Raw genomic sequence first — 22855 nt, forward strand, 5'->3', positions numbered from 1 at the left:
GAAATAAGGGGTGGGATGGGATTCTTATACAGGAGTCTTATCAGTATTTCTAAGGTGAAAGCCTTAAAATCCAGACAAACAGTGATGTGGAAAGCAAAGCAAACTCAGGAACAATCATCAGAAAGCAAGGGCATCCTAAATCTCATCTATTAAGAGTACAGAAAAGCACCTAAAAGCCCCCACCATATTTTCTTGTATAGAGGGCCTTCTGCTGCCACTTGGTTACAACAATAGTGGAGAAAAGTAGGCCCATAAAGCAAGACTGATTGCTGGGAAGATGATCAATTGCTGCTGTGAAAGGGGAAAAAAAACGAATAAATGTCTTTTTTTCCCCCTCTCTTCACAACCTTTTGCTAAAGCTGTGCAAAATGTGTCATGCATAAAAAGTATGCAATTTTCATGTAATTAGAGGAACACAAGATGAAAATGAGTTCCATCAGAGCAATCAAGGATGGTAATGTGGTATGTATTTGTCAGTGCCTATTTGTCATGAAAGCAAAACCCAACAAGTTATATATTTTATTTCATTTTAACTCTGAAAAACATAAATGCCATTTTGCCATGGCCAAATCTATAAATTTCAATAATCCTGTCTTTTTTTTTTTTTTTAAAAGTGACGTTTTGGAACTGCAAATTAGATCATTTTACTCTTTTAAAGAATAGAATACTAGTTTATGAAAAACACTGAGATTATAGGACAGATTTATTCCATGGAGGGTCAGATTTACAGCAGGGGGTAATAGGTTTACAGTTTTCTATACAAGAAACACACTATAATTTATTTTCTCTGAAAATACACTGTGTCTCTGAAAATACACAGTAGCATGTGCCTCTGATCCCATCTTCATGCCCCCCAAAACAACTATATTTTTCTATTCTTCTTAGGCAAGAGGGCATACATTTTTCTTTATTACTTTCTTCCTCTTTTTCTTTTATCCTTCTTTTCATCCATTTATTTATTCATTTTCTCTGTTATTGGAGACAGTTCATTGAGCATCAAAATTGTGCCAGGCAGGTTAAACTCTAATGATAGAAAAATGAAGAAACCATGATCTATTTTCTCAAGCTAATTCCACTTATTTGGGGACAGAGAAAAGTAACCAATTAATATAGTGGGATAGTGTCATAATAAGGATGGATTCAGGAGTTTATGAGAAAAATGGAGGGTGCTTCCATAGGTAAGACCTAAGGGAAGTTACCCATCTAGCTCAGTCTTACCATTTGAGGATTGAGACAGGATTGAGGAAAGACAGTCCAGGAAGAGGAATGGTTAAGGGCAAAAGCTGGGAGGATGTTGAGAACTTAGCCAATTGATGAAAGAGCAATTAGTCAATTACTCTTATTGTAGGAAGCATAAAAAGTCAAGGGTTGAGACTAATGATATGAAATGCAGAAGGAAAGATACGAAACACACTTATAGACCAGACTAAGAGACCTAAGCCTTGTTCATCCTGCAGTATAAAGGCTTTTAACAGTTTTAGGTATAATCAAGCCTGTGTGTAGAAGAAAGACTCTGACAGAATTGTAGAGAATTGATGTGAATAGACAAAACCAATTACGAATCTAATAATTAATTTGGGAGATGGTTTGAGCCAAGGTGGGCATTGGGGATGGAAAGAAGTGAATGGGTTTGAGCACCACATAAAAGAAATTACCTAATTTGAAAATTGTTTTTAGATAGGGAATGAGGCATTTCTTTATTTCAACACTTACTCATTCCTTTAAAAGAAAGCTTCAATTTTTTTTTTAAGTTGCTTTTTTTTTAAGTTGTATTTTCTTTTACTTCTACAAACTAGGACAAGGGTCTCATATTTCTATTATGATGCACTATCTTGAAACTAAGATTTTAGTGTTCCCCTCTCTCTTCTTCTTCAGAATTAATGTCAGATTATTTGTCAAATGAGTTAACAGTTTTATCAGCTACTTATAAAGTAATATACATGGCATTTTTATTTTGTTTTGTTAGTTGTTTGTCCATTTTGTATAGCCACTTAAAATATGCTTACATGACACTTTTCAATGTTCATATCCTTTAACCTGGGGGTTAACAAACTTTTTTTTTTTGGTCAATGGTCAAATAAAAAATAATTTAGGCACTGCAGGCCACATCACAACTTCTCAGCTCTGCAACTATAGCACAAAAAGAGCCAGGGACAATACATGAAAGAATTAGCTTGGATGTGTCCCAGTAATATTTCATTAACTAAAGCAGGCTATGGGCTAGATTGGGTCAATAGGCAATGATTTGCTAACTCCTGTAAATCTCATCTATTTGTTTCTGTGTTCTGGGTATACAGAGCAGGTCTCTGAGATCCCTAGGTGATTTCAGCATGAGAGGCTTTGCAGTTCTAACAGTTTGGAAGGATGATTTTGAAGCTCTAAGGAACCTCTATTGTGACATCTACATTGTCTACAATGTTCCTAATGTCAGACAACATCCCTGGAACACAAGCTTGACAAGGGTCATGGTTTAAACTTTTATGTTTTTTTAATCAAAAATTTAAAATATAGGCTGGGTGCGGTGGCTCACACCTGTAATCTCAGCACTTTGGGAGGTCGAGGTGAGCAGATTACTTGAGGTGAAATCCTGTCTCTACTAAAAATACGAAAATTAGCCAGACGTGGTGATGCACGCCTGTAATCCCAGCTACTTGGGGGATTGGGGTAGAAGAATCGCTTGAACCCAGGAGGCAGAGGTTGGAGTGAGCCAAAAGAGCAACAGTGCAATCCAGCCTGGGCAAAAGAGTAAGACTCCATCTCAAAAAATCAATAAATAAATAAAATATAGGATGCAATTTCAAACTATATGTGTGCAATTACCTTTTAGTTTCATTTTATAGTTGAATCTGAGATTTCTTCTCCCCACTCCCACCACCGCAGGTATATGGAAGTCATGGCATCAGGTTATAACTAGGTTCCTGGCTGTCCTCTGTAAAATAGAAAAACGTCACCAAAGGGGCCACTGAGCAGAATCCATGCAGAATAAAGTGATGAGTACAGATGAACATGCTGCACATGACTTCATTCTTCTACTTCAATTGTAGATTTAGAGCAGAGGAAAAGTGACTAGATCATTCCTATAGCTAACAATTTGCATAAACCAAGAAACTACCAGAGATTTGATAGCCCTGACAATAGGCCTTTGTTACAAACCTCACAGAAAGTTAATGAGATCCCAGCTCTGACCTCTTTACTTTCACTGACACAGAATAGGATCTTGATTACTTCTTGATCAACACAAGACCTCTTGCCCTTTAGCAGCCTATCTGCTCATACTGTTTATGGCCATTGGCTCTTCCTGCTTCTCCTAACTTTTTCTGAGTTACCTTGATTTCCTTGCTCATCCCTCTTCCAAAGCTCTAGCAAAGAAGAATTTCCTAAACATCAGCTTATAGGCATATAACTCTCAATTCATTGAAGCTCAACTCTTATATGGAATTATCTTGCTGATGTTACTCCAGACCCAATGTGTGGAGAATAGTTTGCATTTGAACTGTTCATGTTTCACCTCTAATCTGGAAAGAGAAAGTGTCAATACAATGGAAGAAGCTTTAAAAACCTGGAGGAGCATTCAACCAAGAGTGACCAGAAGTGAAGAATAGACATTGTATGTGTGGGGAGTGTGTGTTTGGTTACAGGCACGCAGGAATTTATTGAACTTGAATTTTCAGGGTTAGAAGCTCAGTGAATGTAACAATTGTAGTCATTATGGTGAATAATTTATCTTAATGTGTCTTAGATAATCTCATCTTCCTAAAAGGGAAAAGTGAGAGATTTGGCAGAAATTGGAAACTAAGAAAAAAGGTGGTGAGATTTAAGCTTCTGTCAACAAATTTTGACCAGGATAAGCACATCTCATTCAGTGCAAATGACTGTCATTCATCTTTTAACGATTAGATTAAACTGGTGAAGTTCAGTTTGACTTGGAGAAGAAATTGCATGGAATAATGTAAAGTGTAAGGTGGGATTTTAGAGGCTGTAGATGCTGCTAGATATAGGCAAAATTATTAGAGGGCTGGTACTGGGATCGATACCCAAGCTCTGGTCTCTTATCAATGCAAAAGTTTTTGGGCCACCGTAAACACATTTTTAAGGGAAGTATTCTAATCTCAAGTTAGCAGGGGGTTTTGCCCAAGATGCAGATGGAAGTTGTCAAGAAAATAAACTTGTCCCCCACCTTTATCCTTACCCCCTGTTGATAAACAAACCTATACCACTGGGTTTGTTTATTCTAAAGTGGATAAGCATGTGCTCACCACCAAGGAAACATTGCCTGCTTCACACTCCAATGACTCTCGGGCCATCTGTCCAGGTATTAAGCATTTTTAATTCTTTTCTCTGCCCACATAAAATGATGATCAAGGATGATCTCTTGGAGTCTTGAATCACAAAGCCTCCTGACTAAGGTATGAAGAAAGGCTCAAGGTTCTATGCAGAAGGACTGAAAAACCAGGAATGATGTTGAAGCTTTAATACTAGTTAAAGGAGGGTGATTGAACACATGTAAATGGAGTCCCTAATTCTTTAGTGCATTATGCTAGGTGTCACAATAAATAAAGATGAGAAAAATTAGCCACTCATTGTGGGGAGGTTCCAATAGAATTGGAAGATATGAGACAAATACACAGAATGGAATATAAACCAAGCTAACACAGAAAGAGTGACTATTCAGAAGGGGTGAAAGAAGGAGTATGGAAAAATCTCACATTTGTCAGAAGAGGCTGGAATGCCAATTACACTTAACTAAGTAGATCCTGGATTCTCAAGCTTTTGTCAGGACTCATAAAAATTTCTTTTCTTTTCTTTCCTTTTTTTTTTTTTTTTTTTTTTTTTTTTTTTGTTGACACGGAGTCTCACTCTGTCACCTGCAGTGGCATGATCTCTGCTCACTGCAACCTCCACCTCCTGAGTTAAAGCAATTCTCCTGCCTCGGCATTTAAGTAGCTGGGACTACAGGCATGCACCACCATGCCCAGCTAATTTTTTTGACTTTTAATACAGATGGTGTTTCACCATGTTGAACTCCTAACCTCAAATGATCCTTCCACCTCGATCTCCCAAAATGCTGGGATTACAGGTGTGAGCCATCACACTTGGCCAAGGATTCCTGTAAAATTCAAATGGTTTCTGCAAGCCATGATGTAAGTACGGAGACTTTGAATTTTATATGGCAAATAATAGTAACTCTATTCCCTTCTATTCTACTGATATGAATACATCATATGAGAATTTCTAATGATCAGAAATCACATAGTAATCTTAAATCTGCTCAAACATATTTACAACGAGGTAAATAATTTAAAAATTTGAAGATGCAGGCATTATTATTTATTACTTGTGGCACACCTCAAAGTTAAATAATCTCACTAATTAAAACAATTGAAACAGAAATTTGAGACCCAGGATTTTTTAGAATTTAAGAATAAAAATCAGAATTGAAAAGAGTAAAACACTGAATAATTGCAAGATAACACGACTAGCAGTTTTATTTTAAAAGTGGGTAGAAGACATAATCAGCAATAATATTCAGAAATTATCAAAAATGTGTATTTTGTTCCTGGATATCATGTGAAGTGTAGTTCTAACTATTCATACACAATTGGACTTTATGTAATGGAATAAGCAGTTTGCAATCTAACTGAAGTGATTACATATCAATATTTATTCTCTCACCTGTCTCCTTTACCTTAGTGTCATCGTTACAGCTAAGCATTAGAGAAATAGAAAACAAACACATTCTAGGTCACTGCTGGCAACTAGAGGCAACTTGAATATACAGAGACATACTTGTACATTTGGACATATCTGAAATTTTCTCTGCAGAATCCAACCCATCAACCCCAATTTGGCCTCAGTGCCGAGGAGGCAACTTGGGGTAATAAAAAGAGCAAAAAATTGTGAGAAAGATGGTTCTGAATGAAACTGTGTTTCAAACCTCAGTTAATTACACTCTCTGAGTTTCACTTTTTACTTAAGTGAGTAAGAGTGCCTACCTTTTGCTGAGTATTACACATTTGTCTTATATTTGTCTTCTGGAACTTTATACCTGCTAAGTCATGGCGTTGTGGCATTATTTGGAAGTTAAATAAGAATATCTACTCATTCACATAGTAGGCATTTCATATATGTTACTTACCTTAATTTTACACTCATCTAAAACTAACTCATCAGTATCTGCCCCAATTAGAGAGCTATGTTAGTTAATGTAGAAGAAAAACTCATTTGCAGGACTGGGCATAGTAACTTCACCTGACGATCAATGTATTTATGGGGCAATAGCCAATGTTTACATCCACTTCTCCTTTACTTTCCTTAATTCATTTAATACTCTCTTCACCTATACTTTCTATGACAAATAGGCTTAGAGCACCCGTTTGCAGATAGATAGCTAGATAAATAAATAAATAAATAAATAAATAAATAAATAAATAAATAAATAAATAAATAGAGTACCAGAGCCAGCTTGGAAGAACGGTTGATAATCTGAACCATTACGGAGGTGAAATTTCATTACACAGATGGTGACATCCCGATGTCTATCATCAAAACACAGCAGGTAGAAACCATCAGCCAGGGCCATTCCCTTCTATAAAATTACACTTATATTAATGTCACTCCGGATTTCATTATGCGGAAAATGATATTGCACAGGTCTCCAGCACTATGGGGACGGCGGGGGGTGGGGGTGCTGGGGTGGTGAGGAAAGCATAAGGGGCTGGGGTGGGAAAAACAACCATCTGTGGAGAGACCACGGAAGCTAATTCAGAGGAGAGCTGCCTAGGAATGGCAGATAGCAAAAAAAAAAAAAAAAAAAAAAAAAAAAAGAGTATATACACGTATATATAAATACATATTTTAAAATTCCTCGTAGATTCTGCTGCCAGTTCATGCTGCTTCTTGATTGACTCGCCGCCAGACATCCTCCGCAGGCCCCTGATGGAATGTTTAAAAGGCCCTCCTGTGGGAAGCAGGGAGATTTACAGTTAATTTTTATTAATGAAGGATGACAGGCATCTCCATTTAGCCAACAAGATATTACACCAGTCCAAGAAAACGCCCCTGTATTTGGAACAAGCATCCTTACCCCAACTCACCTCTCTCTCTCTCATAGACACACAGTCACAGGCACACACACACACACACACACACACACACTCTTAAACATACATATGGGCACCAGGAAATTAAGAATACAACAAATTAAGAAACAAAGGAAATTTTTACTTTTTAATATTCTAGTACTTCCCTATCAAAAGAGGAAGGAATAACCTTTCAGTCTGAGGGTGGGTGAGTGGTGAGGGTCTGACAGTAAATGCTGCTCATTCCTGTTGCTAATTCCGGTTACTGGTCTCCATTCCTACATCTTAACCCCACCCCATATTCATTCCCACTCTAGAGAAATCGCTGCCATTTCTGAAATGAATTAGGATGCCACATTAGTTTTGTAACTGGCCCAGTTACCAACACTTCTACTTCTTTGATTTGCTTCTCACCTTGTAGCAAGAATTTTTTTTTTTTTTTCCCATAATCTGTTGCATTTGTTCCCTGATGGAAAACCTTCAGGGCTTCTTCACGCTTTCCAGATAAATGAAAATTCCTCAATATGACCACCAGGATATCTTATGGTAGGGGTCCTACCAATATCTTCAGAAATTGGTTTATTTAAATATTCAAATATCTCTTCTTTTAATCCATCAAATTTTTGGTAGGTTATCTCCCTCCCAACTCACATAAGTTACTCATTCTTCTAGGCTCAGTCCCACTATTATTAATTTCAGGTTTATCCCCCTATGGTGATTTTCTTCCTTCTTAAAATGGTCACTGACTATTCACCAATGTTGGTGATGTATATGACTTATGTCCCCAATAAATTAAAATGTCTGGCAATTAAGCTTCATGTCTTATTTTCAACCCAATATGCCAACCCATTGAGATAAGCCACCCTTCAACCCTCTAAGCCTACTGAGAAAGTACCCTATTCTACAGTCTGTGACTTGCTTATATCATCCCTTCCCAAGTGATAGCCATGACAAAAAGCCCAGTTTGAATTCTATTCAACCTTGAATCAACTTAAAGAACAGGTCTTATCATCTTATCTTCCCTATGAAACGTTCTTATCCAATATTTTGACCTCCACCCATCTCTTCTTTGTCTAATATTTATATAGTGTTCCATAGACTTTTAGATAAAATGTATATTATTTATAAGAGACGTATATTGGTCTGAGCTCATTAAATGGAAAATAACCTTCATCGGCTATAGCAGTTTTTAATCCCTCAGAACACTAATCTCAGAGTAGGCAGTAAATATGTGAGGAATTGCTGAAGCAAGGACTGAGTTACCCAATAATTGTGTTCCATAAGTAATAGTTGTTTTTTTTAAAATTTTTAATGAACATATAGACACATATGTATATGTTATATGCATGTTATAAACCTCGTTTCCCATTCATATCGTTTTGCAGTTTGGGGAACCATAATTCTTCTTGTTACCGCTTTTCTGAGGCCATTTCATGCCTCTAGATTAAACAATTATAATATCATTCTTTAACCATATGGGCTCCTCAGGTGTTTTTCATGGGGTTCCTTCATCTCTTTTTCACACTTCTTTGATAGAAAATGGGATGAACTAAATGACCAAAAATAGGACCTAACTTTCATAATATAGACTATAAAACTTTACAAAATCCTATTTGTATTTAAATAGATGGGATCTTGGCCGGGCGCGGTGGCTCAAGCCTGTAATCCCAGCACTTTGGGAGGCCAAGACGGGTGGATCACGAGGTCAAGAGATCGAGACCATCCTGGTCAACATGGTGAAACCCCGTCTCTACTAAAATTACAAAAAATTAGCTGGGTATGGTGGCACGTGCCTGTAATCCCAGCTACTCAGGAGGCTGAGGCAGGAGAATTGCCTGAACCCAGGAGGTGGAGGTTGTGGTGAGCCGAGATCGCGCCATTGCACTCCAGCCTGGGTAACGAGCAAAACACCGTCTCAAAAAAAAAAAAAGATGCAATCTTAACTGAAGTTTTCAAACTTCAGGGTACCCACAAATTAATTAACCTGGGTGTTTGTTGTCTCTCCGATAGAAAACTCACAAATATTTTATTTCAGTGTGCTTGGAGGCATCTCTGGAATCCCAATTTTAACATGCATGTGATTCTCTGCAGGTGCTGTGCAAAGCGCACTTTGAGAAAAAATAGTTAGAGATCAATTAAATAGAAAGGCATGGGTATGTAAGAGAAATTATTAATCAACAATGCTAAACACCCACAAGTTTATGTTCAAGTTTCCTCTACTACTGTCTATGGGTCTCTTTTTCCTTCACTTACAAGAAATTCTTAGTTTTAAAGTTTGTCTTATTCATATCTGCATTTCACATCAAAAATCAAGGTTACAAAATTAACCAATATCCTGATGGGAATGTTAATTTGCTAAGTCATATGACATCATGGATTTAATTCCATTAGTTATATTTGATAATACAGTCCAAATGGTTGCAGATGGGTAGAACTGCTATCTTCAAATTGTGCTCCTCAATCCAAGTTAATCTTCAACTGGTGGAGTATATGTGCATTTTTGTCACTGTATTTTTTAGCATTAGACCTCTTCTATTTTGTAAAGCTCATATCCCCCTTTCATCACCCAACTCTTAAAACACTTAGTAGAGCCATGCGGTTTCATTTATCAGTAGTTTGTTGTGTTAAGGCTGAGTAGTATTCCATTATATAGATGACATTTTGTTTACCTGTTTACCTGTTTACCTGTTGATGCACAGTTGGGTTGGGAGCTACTTATAAATAAAAAATAATATAAACATTTAAGAACAAATGTTTGGAGATTTTTAAAAATTTCTCTTAGGGAGATATCTAACAGTGAAATTTCTAGGTCATATACTGTGTATATTTAACTTTCTGGAAAATTGCTAAATTTTCTAAATGGTTGTGCCATTTTACATTCCCACCAACAAATATCGACGATCTATTTGTTCCACACTCTGGCCATCCTATAGCCATTCTTTTTAATTTTAGCAATTCTAGTGGCTGTCCAGTGGCATTCATGATTGTTTTAATTTATATCCTTCTCTAATGACTAAAGATGATGAGATCTTAGTGCTTATTTGTCATCCACACATCTTCTCTTGTAAAGCATGTGCTTTTTCACACCACACATCTTTTGCCCAAATTTCTATGGGTTTGTCTTCTTATTTGGGGGTTGAAAACTATTACTGATACAATTCTACAGCTTGTTCTTTCATTTTAAATAATTGAATTATTTGAAAAAAATAAGTATTTAATTTGAATGCAGTTCAATTTATTATTCACTTTTTAAAATGGTTCCTGGTTTTGTTTTCTAAGACATCTTTGGCTATCCAAATGTTTATATAATTTTCTCTTATGTTCAATTTGATAAATTTTATACCTTTAACATTTACATTTAGAACTTTTATCTATTTCAAAAGAAATTGTGTATACCATGTGAGGTAGGAGTTAAGGTTTACTTTCTTATGGATATCCAATGTTCTACCATCATTTGTTGAAAAATATATCATTTTCCTATTGAATTGCTCTGTCAGTTCTGTCACAAATACATCTTATCATATATGTGTTGGTCTACTTCTGGACTCCCAGTTTGGTTCTTCTTGATCCATATGTCTACCTTTTTAAGCCCTATATGAATACTGTTCTGTCAATCATACCATCATTGATGGTTTGCTTGATCAAGATCCAACCTAGGTCAGCAATTACATTGAGTTGTTACATCTTTTTAAGTGTATTTTATAAAGCTTTTCTTCTGTTGAATTTGTTTCTCTATTCCAAATATTTTCAGTAAACTAACAGTTATACATAGAATACTTATTGAAATCAGGTTCAACATTTTAGACAATAATACCAGATCATGCTGTAAGTGTGGACAACTGATTTTCAAAAGAGAAAGTTGGAAATTTTTTAAATGTCTGGTTTCTGTATTTGTATAATCCTGTATTTGCTAATTTATGTTAAAGAGTTTACATTTATTTTGATTTTAGAAGTCATGGAAATAAATTTTACTGAAAGTCTCAAAGCAGATGTAAATAATTATTAGTCCAATCACTGGTATAAGAAAGTCATTCTGAAGGCAGGGACTAGTCAGAAGCCTTAACCCTGGGCCCGAGGACTTGAACCACAGATGAATGGGGAGGCTCTCCTCAGAAAAGCTACCTCTGCCACCTAGTCATATTGGAGAACTCTTGGGTTGAATATTTATTTCAGCATTTTACCAATCCACCATTCATAAACCAGTGTTTCAAAGCAGGGCTGACTCCAACTCTTTTAAGTTAGAATAGGAAGACATGCAAGAATAATAAAAAGAATAACAACTAAATATGCATCAATGAAAATTCAATGTTACCTATCTCGACACATATTAAGACTAAATACTTTCTTTGCAAGGCCCAGAGCAAATTCAAATGCAAGATTCCTTTCTTAAAAATTACAATGAGCCTGAAGACAGCAAAGCTGACCATTAATTAGGTGTAGACCCTTGTAAGTTTGGGGTTCTATGTGACTGTGCAGGTTTCACACCCATGAAGTTAGCCCTAAATTCATATGACAACCTAAATTATCTCCACTTTTTAATGAAAAAACTGAGAACAGAAGTGCAAATTGGCTTGCATGTGGTTATGAAACTAAGATTGTGAAGCTGCAGAGGAAGGTTTTCTGACTCTAAGGAATAACGGATAGTAAAGCTGAGTTCTACACTCCATACCATGTGAGATAATGTAAATTGAGGAAAGTAAAGAGGGCACAGGAAAGAAAGATAGGGTGGGAAAATCATTCTGAATACCCTTTGGTGTACTTTGAAATTCTGAGAACTAACCATGCATTAGACAGATGATGGTGAGGAAGCTTGGATGACTCACTAAGGAATTTGAGCATGATCGTCTAGACCAGCTTCTTGTTCACTTATATCAGCATCACTTAAGAGTACATGTCGAAAATCAGATTCCTGAGCTGCAAAACAGGCATATAGGATCAGAATCCCAGGACCTTGCCCTGAGAGCATGTACACTTAACAAAATTCTTGAATGACAATCATGCAGTTTACTCCTCATTGTCAAGTCTGGACTCAAAGTTTATCTCAACTACTATAGACAGTTAGATATCTACAGCATAGGTACAATCTCTTTATAGATCATGTGAGAAGTCTCATAGCACAGAAAATGGTAATCACCTTGACATTTCTACAATGGCTAATATTTCAAATGCATAGGAAACAAGTACATATGGAAGGGATAGTGATGATAGAAAAATAAAAAGAGAAATAAATTAGTAAAAGACAACTCCATACTGCCTAAGGCTGTACTAGTCAAAGGTACTGATAGGATAGCCAGGCATGGCAAAGCCAGGCTTTGTCATAATTATTTATAAAGAAATGAGAGGAACAAGATGCTACTAAAAGTGGTATTAAGAGGGGCAAATTGTACTCCACTGAATTTTGCAGAATTTCCTCTACCATGTTGCTCCAAGCTCCGAATTAATTTTTTATCATTTTCTTCAAAACATATCTGTTTTATATTAAATATTTTTATTAAAAAATAAAGAGAAAAAAACAAAATTGGGAAATAAAATCACAACAGAGCCTTTTGCTTCATTCCTGCAGAATCTTTTACTCCATCACCGTGTCTGTCTAGAGTTTCCTGCACTCACTGGGGAGAACACAGGGGAGTGTGTTTGTCTGCCCAATGTGGAATCAAACACTCAGCCTCTCCTTGGAGAGGCTTTGTTGGCAGTCACACATGGATCTGCTCCAGGACAGGCAGATTTCAGGCCCCTGGAGAGATGCAAGATTTGCAAAGGGCAGGGAAGATTGGCAAAAATATTGACTTTGATATTTCATCACTTCACATTTCCAAAGAGTAGAAATGCACTGACAACTGCACCTTTCTAATCAGATGTTACCAGAGGTTCCCAGCATAGCACACACTCTAGAGACTGTAATACCAACAAAGCCCCAAACAGAATGATTTATATTAGAGCAAAGTAATCAGCAGCCTTTCTGCTTCTCTCTGCTTGATTTCTCTTGTTCATCTGTTTGGGTAGCACTTTACAGCTTCCTATTATGGAACTTAACTTCTGGCTATTTTCAGATGTTATTTTGACCTCATTTGTCTTTTCAGGGTATATATAGCTTCCCTGACTATTAAGATCTGAATGGTGACAAGCAGCACCCCATTTTTTCCCTATCACCTGAGGAGAAATATTAAGTATTATTCAGTGCTTGGGAGGATGTATTTATCTTGGAATTGTATCACCTTGCTCGGGGTTGTGTAATATGAGAGAAGTGGGTTGTGAAGAACAAGAAGAAGGACGTTCGAGATGTAGTTAGAGGAAAGAAATCAAAGAAATCAAACTTCCTTTGCATCTAAGTCTTAATTTTTTTTTCTTTTTAAGTTTGAGAGGGTTTGGCTCATAGAATACTGTATCTGATAGACTAAAAAATAATATGTTATTCTTCTAAAAAGTTAGTTTGCCAATTATATATGTACAACAGTTTCCTTTGTATGTTTCCTAATGTAAGTTACTTCATGTCCTATGTAAGTCACTCTTTTCTGTTTTACTTAGGTATTATAAAAGCTTGTTGATTTGTGTGGCTTGCTCTGCCAATCATTTCTGCAACATTTCTTCTAAGATATGTGGCTATTATCCTATGCCCCTTAAAATGTAGACCCATCATTGCCTCCTCTGCAAAGCTATTCCCTATCGCCATGTGCTGAGTTACTTAGTCCTTCCCTTGATATTGCACATGCTTCTATTGGACAACGATCACACCAAATTTGAATTTATGTTTGAATATCTGCCTCTCATGAGAATCGTCAATTATGTTCATTTCATATTTTAACTGAGGTGGTTTGGCTGTGACCCCACCCAAATCTCACCTTAAACAGTAATTATTCCCATCTGTCAAGAGCAGGACCAGCTTGGGATAATTGAATCATGGGGGTGGTTTCCCCCATACAGTTCTCATAACAGTGAATAAGTTTCATGAGAGCTGATGATTTCATAAAGGGGAGTTCCCCTACACAAACTCTCTCTTGTCTGCTGACAGGTAAGGCATGACTTAACTCCTCACTTGCTTTCTGCCATGATTGTGAGGCCTCCTTAGTCATGCGGAACTGTGAGTCCATTAAAACTTTTTTTTTTTAATAAATACTCAGTCTTGGGCATGTCTTATTAGCAGCATGAGAAGAGACTAATACATTGACCTTCTGTAGAGGCTCTAATATATATTAGGTGCTCAATGTTTTTGTTTTTATTTTTATTGAATATATAACTTGTGGCTGGAGCTGAAACAACAAGTTTTGTCTTTGGTAGTATTGTCAGATCCCTTTAGTTAGTGGTGTTTCCTGTTGCATCATGCCTTTACTGTGATTACCAGTCCAACACAAACTCATCCCCCTACCCCCACACACAATGTTAGTAGCCTAGTTATATATTTATGTACAAAACGTTTTATTTTATAGAACTCCCTTCAAACTCATTATTATCCGAGTTTCAAAAACAGGATAAAAAAATAAAAATATAAAGAAAAGAAAAGAAAAAACACAGGTAAAACCAACGAAAAATGCCTCAAGAATAAGATTTGTCAGGAAATATCTCTATCCGAGAGACAAAAAATATCATGGACAGAGTTGTTTTTATAAGGCTTAAAACCTGTCAGTGCCAGGGTAAAGTAGTCCTGTCCCCTCTGTTCTACTTTCTTGTGAATTTGAGAAAAACACTGGACCAGGCCCATAGAAGACGTGAGAAAAATGCACTTGGAATCTGAAGTTCAGAAATGATGATCTGATGCAACTGAACTTGATGAAGCTTTGGGAGCCATCACCTCTGCAAATACGCCACGTTGTGTACGGTCTCTCAGTGGGTTCCCTTTCTCATTCCTTCTTCTCTGTAGTTTCCCCTGAGTCTTTCTCGGACCCACCCAGCCATTATCTGTTTTCATAGCTTTTCTATATTCCACTTATTAAAACATATTCTCTAAAACTACCATCTGGAAAGAATTTGGATATGCCAGTACCACAGAAATGATACCCTCAGGTGCATTTACGTTTGAACAAGGAACAATGATGGTAGGATTTCAGCTGTAGCAACTTAGCTATAGAGGAACATCTTAGAACAAGAAAGCTGCCCACAACCCAGCAAATCATTCTTCTTCACTTGCTACTTCCTACCACAGGTGATTCCTGAAGCAACAGTACAAATGGAGACCTACATAACATATGTTACATATTTACTTTTTTAAAAAAACAAAATGAAACAAAATAAACCATCAAATTATATTTCATCCTGCTAGTTTGAAAAATATTCCATCATGGGAACCTGAAAGAATACATTTGAATTTAGAATTATTTAACTTTTCAGTGTTCTGTACTAGGAGTATGGCACCCTGAAAATCAAGCTGAGAGTCTGAATGTCAAACTCCATCACTATCTGTTGCAAAGAGTTACCCTATGATCATCCCTTTCCCAAGGGTGAGTACAATAGCCATTTCCTCAAAAGCAAGACTTAGTGATGAGATCCATACAGTGTGGAAACGAGGCTGGGATTGTTTTGGCTAAAAATCCTGAGGTAGCAGATACCTGGAGCATAAACCAGATGAGGACTACTGGCACTAATTGAGCACATCTGTACAGCTTTATGGACATCTCCCACTTGCCATGCCAGAGGAGGGTTGGAAAGGTGCTGTCTAAAGTCTGGGTCCAGGGCCAGGGCTCCTCTTACCTCAGCCTAATGTGCTATGGCTAATCAAAGCCTGCTAGTATAGTCTGTGTCGAGAGCAAAGTTCATGCAAAGTTAAGAGGAGTGAAGATATAATGATCATTTTGAGAATTTAAAAGAGTGAGTTATGCCAAACTTCAAAGAAATATTTACATGATAAGAAAGTATTTTCCATCTACCTAGCCTAAGTCTTACCTACGTTTTAGAGAGTGAGACCAAAAAGGTTGGGGGAAGAATTTGAGATTCTCTCAAAGACTCTATTGGGCAATTTAGAAGCAACACGTACTGCCAGAGAGGGAGAAAAATGTGTTAGCAGTCTTCAGGGAAGGCGGCACTTCTGCAACAGATGGGCTGACTGAATTTTTTTTTATATGATGATTTTATGCCTTTGGCAGAAGTTTTCAATGTAATTTAGGAAAGAGGAAAAACAAGATAAAGGCAATTGGTGCTATTCTTTAAGAATGGAGAAAGAACATCAAAAATTAGAGTTGTTAGTTATCCTAGGTTGAAAACATTAAATATTTGTGAGCATTTTATAAAAAGACTTGCCATAGAAATTGGCAGAAATGAAACCAGGTTTCAAATCCACATGGTATTGTATCAGCCGCAGGGCATAAAATTTTATAAAAAGCAAGAGTTAATTAAGTGAAACCAATTTCTTCTGTTAGTACCCTCACTTTTCTCCTATTTTACTATTTTAACTGCCTGCTCATGGTTTTCCCATCTACATTGTCCTCCTCATTCTTTCAAGAGATTTTCTAGCAGTGAATCTGAATATGTTTAATCTTGAAGCATTTTCAACTGGTCCTCATCAGTTGTATTTGAATTTCATACCCTTTAAAGCAACTCCTAATATGACCCCCCAGGATCTGGTCTTGATCAACTTTTCTAGCTTTATTTTCTGACCCATTCTCTCCTAAATAATCCACTGAAAAATTTTCTCTACTTTGACATACTCTTTTAAGCTTCTTCACCTCTACATATTCTATTTCTTCTACTCAAGAATCACTTTTTCCTGCCATACTTGTCCTTGATGAACGAATATTTAATTTTCATTTGAAAAAGTAACCTTCTCTGAGACATTTTACAGCTCTTCAAGGGAAGGTTGGTTTTATCTCCCTCTGAGTTTTCTCATACTTTGGGCTAGTTTCCCAGTAGGACGGAAATGTTCCCTGCAGGGCTGGGAGCTTGCCCTCCAGAATTACCTCTAAGTGAAACCCCCACCTCCCTTTCATTTTCAAAGGACTGCTGAAGTTACATACAATGGCAACAAAGCAACATGTAGCAGAAGTCATTTTCTTGTCGCTTTTTTCAGAATGAGGAATATCTCATGTATATATTTGTTGTTTGATTTTCTTGTTTTTCAGAAGCTCTTCAACACAGCTACCTTTTATGTTATATGTTCACCCTGAAACCAATTACTGGTAAGTGTAATGGAATTACTACACTTTTTTTTTTCACTCTGCCTTCCAGGCAGGAGTGCAGTGGCGTGATCTAGGCTCACTGCAACCTCTTCCTCCCAGGTTCAAGCGATTCTCCTGTCTTAGCCCCAGTAGCTGGGATTACAGGCACCCACCACCATGCCTGGCTAAATTTTGTATTTTTAGTAAAGAAAAGGTTTCAACATGTTGACCAGGTGGGTTAAATCCTGACCTCAGGTGATCCACCCACCTTGGCTTCTCAGAGTACTGGAATTACAGTATACTTATTTTAAGAACTTGGGATAGGCTGGGTACAGTGGCTCACACCTGTAATCTCAGTACTTCGGGAGGCCGAGGTCAGAGGATTGCTTGAGCCCAGGAGTTTGAAACTAGCCTGGGTGACACAGTGAGACCTCATTCTACAAATAATAATAATAGTAATAATAAAAAAGAAAGCCACATTTAGTGGTACATACCTGTGGTCCCAGCTTACTTGGGATGCTGAGGTGGGAGGATTGATTGAGCCCAGGAGACCAAGGTTGTAGTTAGCTGTGATTGCACCACTGTGTGTACTCCAGCCTGGGTAATACAGTGAGACCTGGTCTCAAAAAAAGAAAGAACTTAGAATAGTGTTAGCTTCCCTGAGGCATGGGTAGTTGAATACAAGTTAAATTCTTTCAATAAAGTGGGATAGAAAAATGAATATTGGGATTGGCAACCAACACTGACTGCTCTAAAAGTGAAGTGTCTTTATTAAAATGGGATTCATGAGGTTTTCCTGATGAATTTGTCTTCTTAGATGTGGTCTGCAGTCTGAAACATCATCTCTTTTTTTTTCTTTGCAACATTTGAATCTTGAGACTGTGTTTTGGAGCAGCTGGATTTAATCTCTCATGATTATTCTTAATGGATAAATTTCAAAATCTTTGCTTCCTGCTCCTCTACAGTGATAAAAGACAAAAGAAGTATCATTCAACCTAGAGAAAAAAGCATACATTTCATTAAGTTGGAAACTAAAACTGCACATTAACAATGTCAAAACTCCTTAATTTTAGAGAAACAAGTGAACAACGGCGTTATCATGCTATACAGAAATCTTAGGTGTGAATTTTCACAGAAGGTGAATTTGGGACTTGATGGATCTCTGTTCTGTTCTTGTATGACCATGATCAGTGGTAAAAGTTAACAACAGTCTACTACTGCATTGCACAGGCAAGACCACAAAAGCCTTGGATTCGGAACAACCAGTGATTTGTCTCATGCCATTTTATTAAGAGTTATGGCCAAATGGGATTATGGATGAAAGCCAAAGACTATAAAAATATGCCTTGGAGAAAAAAATTTAAAAAAACCTGCTAAAGTGTTGTGAAATAGAAAAAGGACTACAGCTTTTATCTGTGCCCAGTTACTATTGCCATCGTTCGTTATGTGTTTGCATGTGTTCTAATTATCCTCTCTTCACTAACTGTATTGGTAACTCAATTTACTATGTGGTCCATAGCTTATAGAAGATCTGGTAACATCTGGGTGGAATTATGATGGAATTAGAGTAAAAATATACAACATATGGAGACTGTGGATTCCAAGACAAACAGCATTTAAAGGACCCTGTGATATTCTCTGTGGATATAATAACCAGAGATGGCTTTGAATCGCATACCTATTGGAAGGCAATAATTGTGTTTAGGTTTGATCATTTCAGATAGAAGCATCCTTGAAACCGTATGTAGGATGATGACAACCAATGACACAAAGGACAGTGCATCTACATTACCACTTGAGAAAGGATTGGTGAGTTAGATGGCTGGGAGAGCTAAACAGCAGGCGCTGTTTTAAGCAAATTAGCACCTATGGTTAGTCAAGCTATACCCAATATCTCTTTCTTTGTGAACCTGCCCTATCCACAGACCGATGCTTGTAAAATAAGTAGTGAGGTTTCCTACAGGCAGAGTTGGCCACTGATTATATCAGGATTAGATGCTTTTCTTATTGAAAGGTAACCAAGCCATAGTTTTCATGATGAACAATGGCATGTTCAGTCATAAATGACTCTACTCAATAAGGTTAACAGTAGTTATATACGCCAATCAGACTAGCTTCTTCTGCCATTTGGACTGAAAATTATGAGAATTTTGAATAGTCAGGAAGTAAGCATAAATACAAATGAAGGCATAAGGAGAAAATTCATTTGCCCACCTCACTCAGGGGATGGAGATTGTGTTGGAGATAGGATCAAGAATGGGCTGATAATCATGACTTCACTTACGTATTCTCCCTGATAAGGAAAAGCAAAGAAATGCAATGAGTTCATGTTTTAATGGGACCAAATTTAGAAAAATTCTACAAACAACTCCCTGGATAAAAGTGATGGCATCAAAATAGCTGCATGGAGTTGAATATATCAACATGCCCCAAAACTTTATTCTATAGTTTAGCAGGAGACTCCTTGGGATAAGTGACTCAATTCAGGATAAGAGACAAAATACTGCTGAGATATTGACCCAACGTTTAGAAAGTACATGTATTTATGAATCTCTGTTTATATGACTATGTGCCTATATACACCGATTTTATTTAGCCAGTAGCCATGGAGAGAAAACTACCGGCTTTCACAGCATGCTTCCTGGAGTTTCAGAGACTATTCACAGAGAAATTATGTCCTCTGACCTCTCTTCTTAGGGCTGTTTGGAAAGAGATCACGCACATCATAAAGAAGAGTTCAAGGCAAACCTAAGCCAGTGAATGGATTTGAAGCCATCATACTATACAATTAGAGAATCTTAGATTTTGAGTGAAATTTGAAGATACATTTCAAATAAATAATTGGAAGAGTGAATGAACAAACTAATGAATCTAACAGAAACGTGACTGTGTACATGCTATGATTGCCTTGAATTGTTATTTACTTTTTATGTATATTAGTTAACACATCTGTACCATTCTGTCAGTGTGTGTGTAATATCTTGTGTATAGGATGCAGCAAAAAGTTCTCAGTATACCTTTATTAAATTTACATCCTCAAAAAATGTCTGCCAAATGGGGAGAAATGTGTATCCATTTGGTTTTCACCAACCAACTAGTAAAGACTTGTTGAATGTTCCATGAATGATAAAAGTGTAAGATAATATAGGATGAAATGTATACCAGACATAAACACTTAATGTATTCCAAAAAAAATCTGTAAATTAAAAAAAAGTCATCTGTACAATAAGCATCTTTTAGAGAGTCACGATGTCTCATGGAGAGCTACGTTTGTTATTGATAGAGTCCTTCTAGGATAGACAAATAATTGTGTTTTCACAAAATGAAATGTGTATTTCTAATTTCATTTACTTTGATATCTTCCTTTTAATATTTACCTTCCTAAAACACTCTACGAAAGTGAATACAGTTGAAAAACTGCTTATTCATCACACCGCCTTTCAGGAATTCCATATTACATTGTTGTTGTTATTGTTTTAAGTCCCTCTGACTGTCTCCTTTCCATCTGAAATGTACACACACTGCTTACTATTTTCTTTTCCATGGTAGCAGACCTCAACTCTCTGAGATCAAGAACACTTTGTTGTTGTTGTTCACACCATGTTCTCAGGGCGCACTGCATGGTGGCCTTCATACAGGGCCTGATGATCACGTTGTAGAAGCCTGTGCTCCAGTTTGGATTTCTCTCTTAAGCTCTAGACTTGCTGATGCACAGATCAATGCTCAGTGTAGATAGCTCCAGGCTCATCAGCCGGATTTCCAAAGTACAGATAAACAAACAAACAAACATAAATCATCTTCCACTCAGAATAAACCCAAACATCTTCCATTACTGCAAATATATCGATACTGCCTCAACAGCAGCCCACCATGTCAGAGTAAAACTGTGCAAGTAGAACTCCCAGTGGCCTATCTGAACACCACAGAGTTTCCTAACAAAGGACAATGAGCATTACTTAGAGAGTCAACGTATTCAGATGATCTACCTTGGCTGTTGGTAGTTCTTGCTTCCATTTTGTAATAGCCTTCTAGAATGTGTTGTTTTTGCATATTCTAGAATTTCTGTCTCTGTCTCTGCCTCTGTCTCTCTCTGTCTCTCTCTCTCTCTCTCTCTCTCTCTCTCTCTCTCTCTCTCTCCCTCTCTCTCTCTCCTCACAGTCTGTTGCTACTTAATTCAGTGTTTGTTGGCCTGAGATTGGACATTATTTAAAAGAAATTTAGAGAGTTTTCTCCATTTCAGGCAAGAAAACATGCACCATTTTTCTGATATGACATGGGACATCAAAAATAGTTTTGAACAAAATTTTGAATTTTTTTGGCCCAAAGAAAGCAAACACCCCTGCAACAAATAAGATGTGTCATAGTAACTCATGATTTACAATCGTTTTCAGGACTGCCTGTTGCCCTTAGCAATCCCTAAAGCAAAAACAAACAAAACAAATCCATTCAGCATATCTTCATGAAACTGTCTGGGATGTGACAAAACTTTGAGAAACAGTTTTGTGATAATGGTTTTGCACTTTATTGGTACTTCTCCAGAGGAGGTGGTGAATGGCTGCTTTCAAATACATAGAGCTATCAAAGGCCAAAGTCAATAAAAACCTCCATAGAATAATTGGGGAGGGAAGAAACAGGAAAAAAAGAACATAAAAGGAATGAAAAGGAAAGTAGGACCTATAAATATAAAAGCCTAAGGAGTATATTTTGGGGAACAGATGATGCAAAACAAAATTGGGAATAGTTATTGGAGGACCAAGGAAGGCAAATAAAACAATAAGATATATGATGCCTGTCTTCCTGCCTCAAGTCTAGCTCATCACACAGTTTTTCATTCCATTTTGTATATATGAGTTTCATCTGACTACTGCCAAAGGAAAGTGCTTGGATTTTCTGACTTTTTTCACTGTCAAAAGAAATAATAGCCTGATGAGATTCAAAGGCAACTAATATAACATCCTTTCCTTGAATGAAAAAAATACAAATTGAGTTGTAGGTTAATAAATAAGGAATTTCTATTTTTCATGTTCTTCAAAATAATAACAACATGAATGAAAATTAATTATAAAAGATAGTATTATGCACCCAAATAACTTATCTAGAAACTAGAAGGCTAGAATTTGTTAACAAACTTTGTACTCAATTTTACCGCTCAAAATCCCATGTATTGTAAGTATGCAATTAAAATAACTAATCTTCCATCTCTAGAAATACCTGAATGATAACTCACCAAAATTATCTCAGAGAATGGGGAAGGGCTGAGGACATGAGCTGATTTTGGCAGTTGTGGACTGTACAGCAGAAAAGTCATCTGTGCTGTTTAAATGCCCAAACAGCTGGGGGGCACCGTCTGTCTGGAAGAATTACTGAAAGTGCAGAGTCAGGTTATTGAATAAGCAAAGTCAAGATACTCATTTATGATTTTCAGGGCAATTTGGCTTAGTATAGAGAGACCAGAAGAAGAAGGTGCTAGCCAGCATGACTAGCCTCCCAGGGACCTGGCTGAGATACCAGTTTCAAGTCAAACCCTAAAAGCCTAGAATCACTGAAGGTAGAAAGATTTTTCACAAATTCCAATGATAGTGTTTCTGACCTCTTCAAAGACTCAGAACAAACTAATCATGTGCCACAGAAAGTGAGCACTGGAGATGGGAGGAGAGAAATGATTTAATAATCAGGAGAGATCAGGTGAGCTGG

At 37.0% G+C, this 22855-nt stretch overlaps 2 long non-coding RNA genes across 2 annotated transcripts in view; one reads left to right on the top strand and one right to left on the bottom strand.

Moving 5' to 3' along the window:
* Window positions 1–22855, top strand: part of LOC118146876 (uncharacterized) — a 135125-nt gene that overhangs the window by 77671 nt on the left and 34599 nt on the right. The window contains exon 3 of the long non-coding RNA XR_008476049.2: window positions 17126–17182. This is a non-coding gene — a long non-coding RNA (uncharacterized LOC118146876). The remainder of the gene's footprint in view (window positions 1–17125; window positions 17183–22855) is intronic.
* Window positions 17682–21099, bottom strand: LOC144578875 (uncharacterized). The gene is made up of 3 exons (XR_013525332.1): window positions 20539–21099; window positions 19376–19454; window positions 17682–18156 (listed from the first exon to the last, which is right to left on the bottom strand). It is a non-coding gene; the product is annotated as an uncharacterized LOC144578875 (long non-coding RNA).

Source organism: Callithrix jacchus, chromosome 13 (assembly GCF_049354715.1).
Source record: "Callithrix jacchus isolate 240 chromosome 13, calJac240_pri, whole genome shotgun sequence".
In the NCBI taxonomy this organism is placed as follows: Eukaryota; Metazoa; Chordata; class Mammalia; order Primates; family Cebidae; genus Callithrix; species Callithrix jacchus.